The following is a 10,075-nucleotide window of genomic DNA, read 5'->3' as shown; positions in this document are numbered from 1 at the left end:
AATTTTAGAGMTATATAACAAGACTTGTATTAAGTCCTTTGCATTACCTGGGGTGCTTTGATTAAAGAGGCATAATTTGAGCCGTGGCAGAATGATATTTTTCTGCTGATCAAGCTGTGAAGTAGAGAAGTGGAACAAATCTTTTGCTTAGGAATATCAGTCACTTGTCTGAACTGTATGTAACCATCCAGTGCGATAGCAGAGATTATATTTTTAATTTGAATGAGTGTTGGTTTACCTTTATATTCCAACTTTTCATTCCGTCTGCCAGAACAACTTTCAAATTGCTTAACTAGAATGATATGAAATAAATTCAATGTATACAGGGATTTTTAATTAGGCAAACCCACAGGTTTTCAATGTGACAAAAAATCTGGTCTAATTTTTTTCCAGAAATTCTRAGTCAAACCAAAAAAGATGGAAGCTAATGTCGAGTAAACTGCTCCAAAAAGGTTTTTTGGGTGACATTTCTTTAAAAAAATGAATACAACTAACAAGGAGGCATATTAGCTAACCCTGGAACAGAAACAAAAAGTACTGATTGATAATCAATAACTTTATATATATGTATTGTATATGCATATATATATGTGTGTGTGTGTCTACATCCGGAATATGTTTCTTGAAATAATTTTTGCATTTTACTGACAAATGCCACCAAGATGATTTGTGGTAGCTTTGTCAGTGTGAGTCAACTTGGGGATTAGCACTGTCAAATACAGAAAGTATATCAGTCACATTTCCTTTCTAAAGAAAATGAAGATGCCAGTTCAGTGAAAGACAAAGCATGTTTTAGCAACTTTCCCCTTTTAACTGTCTCAGAATAGAGCACCTGACATGGCCAGCAGCCTCATCCGTGAGTTCATTGTTCCTCATTCTGCTGCTGCAGGCTCCGCTGGAATTAACTGGATGGGCCACAGATTTACCTGGATTTTGACAGCTGTAATTCAGCTGCCAGTGAAGGGAACACAGCAAGTGTGGGATTTGAAGAGAGCCCACCAGACACGCCGTGGGCTTGTTCATGTAGCTAAAACTGGGTTACGTGGGCTAAGCCTGTGCCAGTGAGTGGAACAAGCCGTGCCTGTGTGCTGCCCCCAAGGGCAGGTGGCACAGCAGAGATCTCATCTACACAGCCACATTCTCTTCATTTCCCAAAACAGAGAGGCTGGAGCTTTAGTGCCCACTGGGAGCCATCACTGACCTTTACTGTCCCCAGCCTGTTCCCAGGGAGGGCAGTGATTGGCATGGGTACAAGTGGCCTGGGGGACATGGCCACAATGAGAGTGTGCTGGGCAACCATGCACCAGGGCTGGGCTCCACAGGCTCATCTGCATCAAGTGATGTCTGCAAGTAGGGCGATGCAGGGCAGTGCCCAAATGAACTGAACTAAAGCTGCCCTAAAGCTGCCTCACCCAACCTCTCCTCAGAGGCCAAACCTAGGCACAGCCCAGAGCATGTGCAAGAAAGTAGCTGAGGTTAAAAGGGAATTCACATGGATCCTGGCTTTAAACAATGTAATACCACTTTTCCCTTCTCCATCCTGCTGTGCTTGTTACAGCAAGGACAGGAAGGGAAAGTTTAAATCATTTCTCTGTGTTTATGAATTCCCAATGTGCATTAACATTCAGTGCAATAAACTGGAAAATGCCAAGTACTATTTTAAAGCTTCTTTTTCCAGAAGCACAGGGCTCATATTTGGTCGTTTTCCTTGCATGCACTATAGCCACAAAAAGAATAATRAAGACTTCAGGATCAGAAATACATTTAATTTAGAGTGATCTTGCAATCTTTTGCAAGTTGATTTCTAAAATCTTAATATATTAAAAAGAACCTTAATATATTAAGCTTTTTATTTTAAGGTAAAAGGAAGTGTCTTCGTATTAAGGGAATGTTTACTCTAGGTTTGGTTTTTTTTTTTTTTTTCTACAAGTTAATGGCAATGTTCAATGTTTTTAGTTTCTTGGAGCTGTAGAAAAGCAAAAACTTTCTATTTATAGAGATCTATAAAAGTATCTGATTCATTCTGCAGAAATAAATGATTTTATATAAATAATAGCATGTTTTTTACCTGCATCACTGAGAATCTTTGCACTGCTTACTTGGGAAGAGATCRGAGTTTATTCTAAAAATCTCCCAGAAGCAGGGGATAAGCAGAAATTTGGATGTGGTGACCAGTAACATGACAACAGTGAGTGGACACTGAGTGGTAAGAATGTTGAAGGAGGGAAGTTGAATGCCACCAATTCTTTGAAGCTGAGAAGCTGATAAAAAAAAAAGCCAAACCCTTGGAATTTATCCTTAGGATCTCTTTAGAAGCAAATTCCCAGAGAAGCAGAACAAATTCACACACTCTAGTGCTTGCTATGATTAGAGTGGGAAATAGCAGGTTCAGAACTACTATGATTTGAGGAGATAGTGGTTGCTAATACTGCAGCTTCCCTGGTAGGGGAGGAACAGTGCTCCAGCTGAACAGAGATCATGTTTAATCATGGCATCAAGTGCCAGYGAGCTTTGGTTTGCTCTGTATACATAATATTAAAACTCCAGTGGGAGGGAATGGCCAAAGCATTGGGCTGGAGTGGATTTGTCCACCTTTCCTTGTTCCCTGTTACCCAAGCTGTGTATCATCTTCTTTGCTTGATCCTTTTAATGTCCATTCTGCCAAATTTTCCCATGGTTACACCCATCTGAGCACATTTAGTGCAGTCAATACAGTTTCTCAGGCTTGACAGCAGGGTGACTGAGTCAGTCTGAATTATCTCAAAACGAACATGATAGAATCAAGAAAAAGCAAAAGGTCAGAAACATTGCTGCTCTTTTCTAGGATAAGGTGATGGAAAACATTGAGAAGGAGAGCTAGAAAGAATTTCTTGTTTTTCCAATAACATAGTATGACTTTCTCCACCAGTCCTCTGCTGTCTTCAGTTCTGTATTCAAAGAGAAAAGAATGTGATAGAAACAAATAGTGAATTGGAACACTCTCACCCAATGTGGGTTTGTTCTCATKAGTATGACTTTAAAAGCATGGAAAACTTTTTATTTCTGTATATTAGCAGGCACTTTGCAGAATCTGAAGCCTCACACGCAGAGGCACCTACACATATGAACCACTACTCATGAGTTGGTAGTATTTTCTCTTCTGAGGTTTTGGGGAGAATTGCATCTCAAGAGCACATAGTTGAGAGTTGAAAAGYGTTTCTGAAGCATTAGAACAATTTTTCATGGTTTTTGTTAATGGCACAACTCAATACCCACTAAAGYGGGCGAGAGAAGGAGAGATGCTCAGGGCCAAGCCACAGATATGAGCGTATCATAGTCTGATGGATCATGTTTAGCAAAAACATTCATTTTCCACATTAGCAGCACTGGCTAACCAGTAGACAAGGCCCAAAGAATAATTTACATTACATCAACTACAATTGCTAAAAATCTTTGGAAATTTACTGCAGCACTTTTCCTCAGTGTCAGTAAATCCTTGAGAATAAGGGATCCAGATATCAAAAGTAATTTGAGTGTGTCACTCACACACCAGTCCACACAGGTATGCCAGAATTCAAACACTTCCAAAGGTTTTCAATTTAGGGACATTTAAATATGCTCAGTGTAAACATTGCCTAAACTACTCTGAAACTGAAAAGCAACAAAAGCACCTGGGRAAAAAAAAGAGCTTTCTATGAATAAAGGATAGAATTATCTAAAGGACCCAGGTCAATCTAAACTTTAAGTTACAGTTATAATGCTGATTGCTTGCCATAACAGAGCAGCTGTGCCAAGAAAACAACTGATACAGGATCAAATCTGATATGCCTGACRGCCACTTATAAGAGTGTATGTATAATATGAAGTGATGAGAATTTGTGTTTAATAATGAAATTTTCCTTGTGAAATTTGCAGGCAGTCCAAACACACTGTGCTCCACAAACATATGAACAGTGAATAATTTAAAGGAAAAAAAAACCAACCCATTATCAATAGTCTGAAGCAGAAAAAAATATTTCTTCTTCCTCCTTTTCTCATGGTCAAAGACACAGCTATTGAAAATGCCCTCTCATTAAAAAAAAAAAAAAAAAAAAAAAAAAAAAAAAAAAAAAAAAAAAAAAAAAAAAAAAAAAAAAAAAAAAAAGAGGTAAAATAACTCAGACACATAAAATGTATCTTTTTAAATCTTTTCAAAATCTGTCAACAGTGTAGATATCATCACTGAAGACTGAAGCAGATATTGCAGGAAATTTTTATTAAAACGATTATGAGGATATGTATAGGGTATGTATAGCTGTTCAAACATTTTAGCTGCCYGCTTCACTGTGAATCCTGCTTCAGGCACTTCCAGACTGTAAAAGTATTATAATATAATCTTGGAAACTTTTTTTTTTAATGAACCAGTTAACTTTCTTGAAACCAAAACAAATCCTTGTATGCTTTTATCTCCTCTTAATATGTATCTTCCCAATTTCATGGAAGAAAGTGATCACTGTGATGWTTTCTGTACACTGTTTGGATTGTAACAGGCAGGATTCAGCAAGTGCCTCTTGCAAGAAGAAGCTTGAATCCTAAATTAACTGTCAACGTACTTTTCTTATGCATCATAAAGTAAATAGGAAGCTTTAACGAGAATTGAAAACCAAAAAGCATTCCTAGGAAATCAACAGAAACTAAGTGAGAGGATTTTTTACTGATGCAGTTTAAATAATTATCAGTGGGACTGTTCTGTGGAACACTTAGTAGGATAAACCACTGTCAAACAATTTCACAGTGCTCTCAGCTCTTAGAAGCATAGATGGTATTTGCAGGTAGCTTAGTTAGTGTTGGAGAGCACATGAGYAATAAACCACAGAAGACAACCAGTTCATTTGCAAGAATAGAAGAAGATAAACAGCCTTTACAGAAGAATGTCACTTCTGAGTCTTTATAGCCCGGCTTGTTAAGCATCATTTGCTGTCATTATTAAAAAAACTGCTCTCCAAAGCAGTGATACCTATTGTAAGCTGTTCTCTTTTGTAGTAGAAACAAATAATTCACACCAGCATTTCAGGCTCTTTTCCCTTTCTTTCTCATGCTACTTTAAAAAAATCAGTTTATCTCACCATTTATTTAGGTTTTGTTTTATTTTGGTTTGTTTTTTAATTAGCTGAAGGTGGTTTTAATTTTGAAAATGCTGAAGGCCACCAGAAGAAAGTTAAAAGAATAACTACAGTTTCCAGGCCATTAAATACTTCAAAACCATTGGCTTTTTTACTCTGATTTTTGAAGATTTCGTACAGTTTCMACTACAAAGAAACTGTGTTTCTGAAACCCAGCTCAGGACCCAGGGTCAGCGTGTGATAAAAGCTCTCTACGACAGTGGTGGGTTGGTCCAGTTATCAGCACAGCTCTTTACTCACTTTCCCTTGCCCAGCAGGATGAAAGACAAAGGGCAGAGAAAAGAGCACAGGGCAGAGAAAACTCAATGGTCAGAACAAGGACAGACAACTCACTGACCAAGTAGTTAAACTTGTAGTTAAAAAAGTAGTTTAAAACCAGACTGGATTCAAAGAACTTGATATTTAATTATCATTTTGGTAATGGGAAACAAAAAAACAAGAGACAAGCATGTAAAGCACCTATCCTTCCTCTTTCCCAGGCTCAGCTTCAGACTCCCTTCCTCACCCCTTGTCAGCACTGCAGTTGCACTCAGTCCCTTCAGGGAGGCAAGGAGAAGCATGGGGGAAGGTCTTCACAGATGTAGCTGTTTCTGCAGTTCCTGCCTTTGCATTCTTTTCCTGTGGATCCTCAGCTGACTACAGTCCCTTTGATGGTGTGCTTTCCCTGCCAGGGAGCACCTCCTTCTCTTCTAACTGTGGTGCTCTCTTTGTTGTTTATCATTATTTTGGTTCATTTCTCCTTTTGCTGCTCCCTCATTGCCTCCTCTGATCCCTCCCCCATCAGTATCTTTTGGTCTTAAGTACGTTTTTACAGAAGTGCCATCAATTTGGTCGATAGGCTCTGCTGTGTCCTGTGGTGGGTCTGCTGCAGAGCCATCTGGAACTGGGCAGGCCCTGACCTCCTTCCACAGAAGGAAGTTCCCCTTCTCACAAAACCTTGCCACCTGCACCCAGAGTTGTCAGGAATTTTAATTCAGTGCCAAGGTACAGGGAAGAATGTAATTCTCTTCCTCTTTTTAACATATTCCCCAACCAACATTTCTGTAGGTGCCAACTAAGCTCAAAACTGTAAAACTTTTGGTAGGAAGTTTTGCTGGATATACCTAGTGGGGCTACCAGGTGCTTTTGGCCTCCAAACTCCAAAAATAACACATGCAGTTGTGGGTGGACGTAGTGGAGGTAGTCCCAGGTCCAGACAGGTGGCTTTCATCATTGCAAGGCTCCAGGTAGTGAAATAGTTCACAGATAAAAAGTGCTAAATGCTGTGCTCAAGAACAGGTACAGTGCAATACATCTTCTTCTTATCCAAAAGCAAATAACTTATCCAAGCTCTAACATGGAACTTAAACTTTATACTGGCCCTGGTTTGATGGAGGTGTTTCAAGCTCACTCCTTTTGCTCTGTAGCACCAGTCAGGTCAGCTAACTTTGAACTAAAGAGTTGTAAATCTGTTTTCTGGGACAAAAATATGACAGAAGTCCAGGAAACTCTGTAACACACAAGGGGTTCTAGCCAAATCTGGAAGAAAAAAAAAAGGAGAATAGGGAAACAGGAGCATTACTCCCTCACACTACTTATCCATCACTGACTGATTTGAATTGGCTTCCYTTCTGTTTTAGGTAAGCGCAAAATTAATTTAGGAGATTGGGATRGGCTTCTACAAATATTTTTCTAATTATCAATATTCTTGAAAAAAAGAGACTGGTGTAAGAGGATGAAAATAGCAAAAGAAATCTCAACAACCTTGCCATGTCCAACCACTGCTAAAAGTTACATATCTGTTGTCTTATAAGAACCTGTGATTGCTCTTTTGCATGTAAACCATTTGCAATGCATAACTCAAGGATGGCAATTTTTTTAATAATGTAATTGCCTTTTGAGTAATTGTRCATATTGTACTGAATTCAAAAGCTTTGACTTTGACTTACAGCAGCATCAGAAAATGTTTTGATTTTACAAAACAGAGTGAAGACTTTCATCAGCCTACAGCACAAGGTCTCTTTCCAAAAATAGGTTAACTCCTTCTACCAAATGGAGAACACCTAAATCAAAACTCTTCAGTGTATATGTCTGCTATGTATATTGTGTAGCACAGATAGTACTGCAATTAGTCATCCCTTCCCAGTGGTAATTACTGGAAAAAGTTCAGACTTCAGGAACAGTGTGTCTCTTTTCAAAACCTATCAATCATTTTTAAAATTTGCAGATTATATAAAACATTCTGCATGCTAACAAGTCTGTTAAGTTTTATTGTTACATCTAGCCCAAGGACCTCAGTTCACTGGCATTTTAGCAATGCAAGGGGATTTAAAATTTATGTGTGAAGTTGCTAACTTTATTAACAMCTATATTCTTCTTACTATGTTTTTCTGTTTCCTTTATTTTAGGAACTGAATATCAGAGTTAAGTGAGTCATTAGCATCCCTGTTAAGTAATATTTGATAAGGAGGTCTTCCCGAGGCAAACATTTTGATTTTAAGCTCATTGTTTTATACAGTTCTAAATCTTTAAATAAGTAACTTTTACAGAACAGATATCACATGGAGCACTAAGCCAGTCAACAAGCTTGCAAAGTTTTATTTCTCAACGCAGAAACACTTTTTCTGCTATTCTGCAGTTGTTGGTTGTTAATGTATCCATTTGCTTTTTGAACAGAACATAATATTGTTAAYCCTCTTAAAGCATAGAAATCAAAAATAATAGTGCGGGGCAGTCATGAGAGCAAAGGTAGCACTTGCTTCTGGTGACTGCAGTGAATTAGAAAGGATGTGGTGGCAAAAAAAAGCAAAAGATTGTGTAACTCTTGATGGCYGAAGTAGGGAAAATTAAAGGTGTCATTCCTCTTGTGAATAGTATGGTTCAAAGCAAACAAGATGCTTCATATGAAACTTTCAGCCTCTATCCATCCATTAATTTACTGTAACAATACAACAAAAAGGTGCCTGGAATGAAACAGCATAAAAACCTCTTTGTTTCTGTTTATCTTGGAAGTTGAAAGGGCTAGTTAATGAACAGACTTGTTACTTATTGATCACAATGGTAGCAATGTGTGTGCATAATGACAAAAACAATATGCACTGTAGTGCAAGATGAAAAATGGGAATTTTCTAAAGAAAGTAATATTTAACTTTATCAGAGAAGTTCTGTTAACAATTTATTGGGTTTGGAATAAGCCCCCATATGTAATGATCAAGGATTACACAGAACAGGTAAAACTGTGTGCCACATCAATCACCTTTACAGAACAACCACTGAAATTASCTAGCAGAGGTAACAGCATACTTTTCAATAGCTCTCAGTCATGGGATTCTCAGTCTAGAAAGAACTAGTCTCAGGACATTCCAGTACCAGGACATCACTTCAATACCCTTTAGTTTTCATAACCATGGCCAGTATTCTTCAGTATTGTGTGACCTTTGTGGTTGTACGTGAGGTAGGGAAGGAGATGCCGGTGTTGCACAGGACAGGAAAATCCCACCAAAAMCATTAACCATTCCGTTACTTTGTGTCACTGTGGAAGGGGTATACAAAAGAAAATGAAATAAATAACGCAGCTTTTWTGAGCTCTCATTAAATGAGCCATAGGAACCATGATCACAGGAAGCAGCAGAGCAGCATCCTGCATTTCCTTGGTTAGCACAACTTGCTGCTAGTCTTTGTCCTATCCTTTCCAGGCATCTTTCTGAACAGTAACTAACTGTAATGAAGACCTGCACAGGCCCTAGCAAGGAGAAATCCTCAATAATCATAAACCCAGATCTTTGCAGTGAAGTCTGTCTCATTGCATTCAAAATAAAATCCAACAATATGCTTGAAGAGAGGCAGCCATACAAAATGTATGCACCCTTCTATGAAGAGACAGGTTTTAAATATGGCAATGACATTTCCAGCATTTTGCTATAAAAAGCAATAAGACAGAGTGGAAGTATCACAAACCTGGCATTCAGCAACTTGCAATAGACTGATAATACCGTTATTTCATATCTTGTATTAGTGACTTATTTCCAGTCTTACTGTAGCTATTGTTGCTATGGCTCCTAAGCTGGAACACATATTTATCTGCACATTCCCTTTTGCTGAGGTTACCTCATATGACAAGGAGATGAAATGAAATCTTCATCCGGAACAATCAGAGAGTCTACAGTCTGCTGAAGTACTTCAGAATAATGACCACAAATACACTACCTGAAAGACAGTCTGAAAGAGTGATGAAGGATGTATCTCAGTTTTGCAATGGAATGTCTTCCAAGCATTGGCTCAGCTCTGAACAAGCTGGTTCATTTTTACAGMACAGAAAGTGGTGCTACACAGAGTTTTCAGCTTGGTCCCAGCCAGTTTGCACAGATTCCAGAAACGTCATTGTCTGCTGTTCTGCCTGGGCAATCTCTTTTGTTCTGAGTCAAAGTAGCTTTCAGTGCTCCAGTCCATTTTGAGATATTGGCCTGCATCCTGAAACTAGCAGAATTGTGTCAGCATGACTCTGCCCCACCACCAGTAAACTCAGCCCCATGCTACTTCTATTKCTTTACTGCTTTCAGCAGACAAACCAGTTTGTATGGAGGCCCTTGGGCAGCTTCACAGTAATCCTTGGAACAGTGCTGAAGGTGTTAACTGACCGTGAGCATGGTCACTATGAGCAAAACAGAGCCTACATTAGGACTGTTCTTTAATTAAAAAGAGATCTATAAAGAAGAAAACATCAGTCAGGGTTCAGGATCCACTCTCCAGTGAATACTTTCCCAAAAAAGTTGGGTTGCTTCTCCTACCTGTGTTCTACATGCTGTAAAAAGAGAAGTACTTCATAYAGAGAAACAAAATCTCATGGGTCCCATGGATGCTATCACCCAGACAAACAGCTCCGCTGAGAGAGGCTGGGATGAATGTGAATACACTTCAGCTGAGCAAGGTTCACTTGCAAATTTCAAGTAAAAACA

This window comes from Malurus melanocephalus, unplaced genomic scaffold (genome assembly GCF_030028575.1).
Source record: "Malurus melanocephalus ecotype Western Australia unplaced genomic scaffold, MMel_1.1 scaffold_9, whole genome shotgun sequence".
Lineage (NCBI taxonomy): Eukaryota > Metazoa > Chordata > Aves > Passeriformes > Maluridae > Malurus > Malurus melanocephalus.
Note: the sequence above shows the minus strand (reverse complement) of the source record.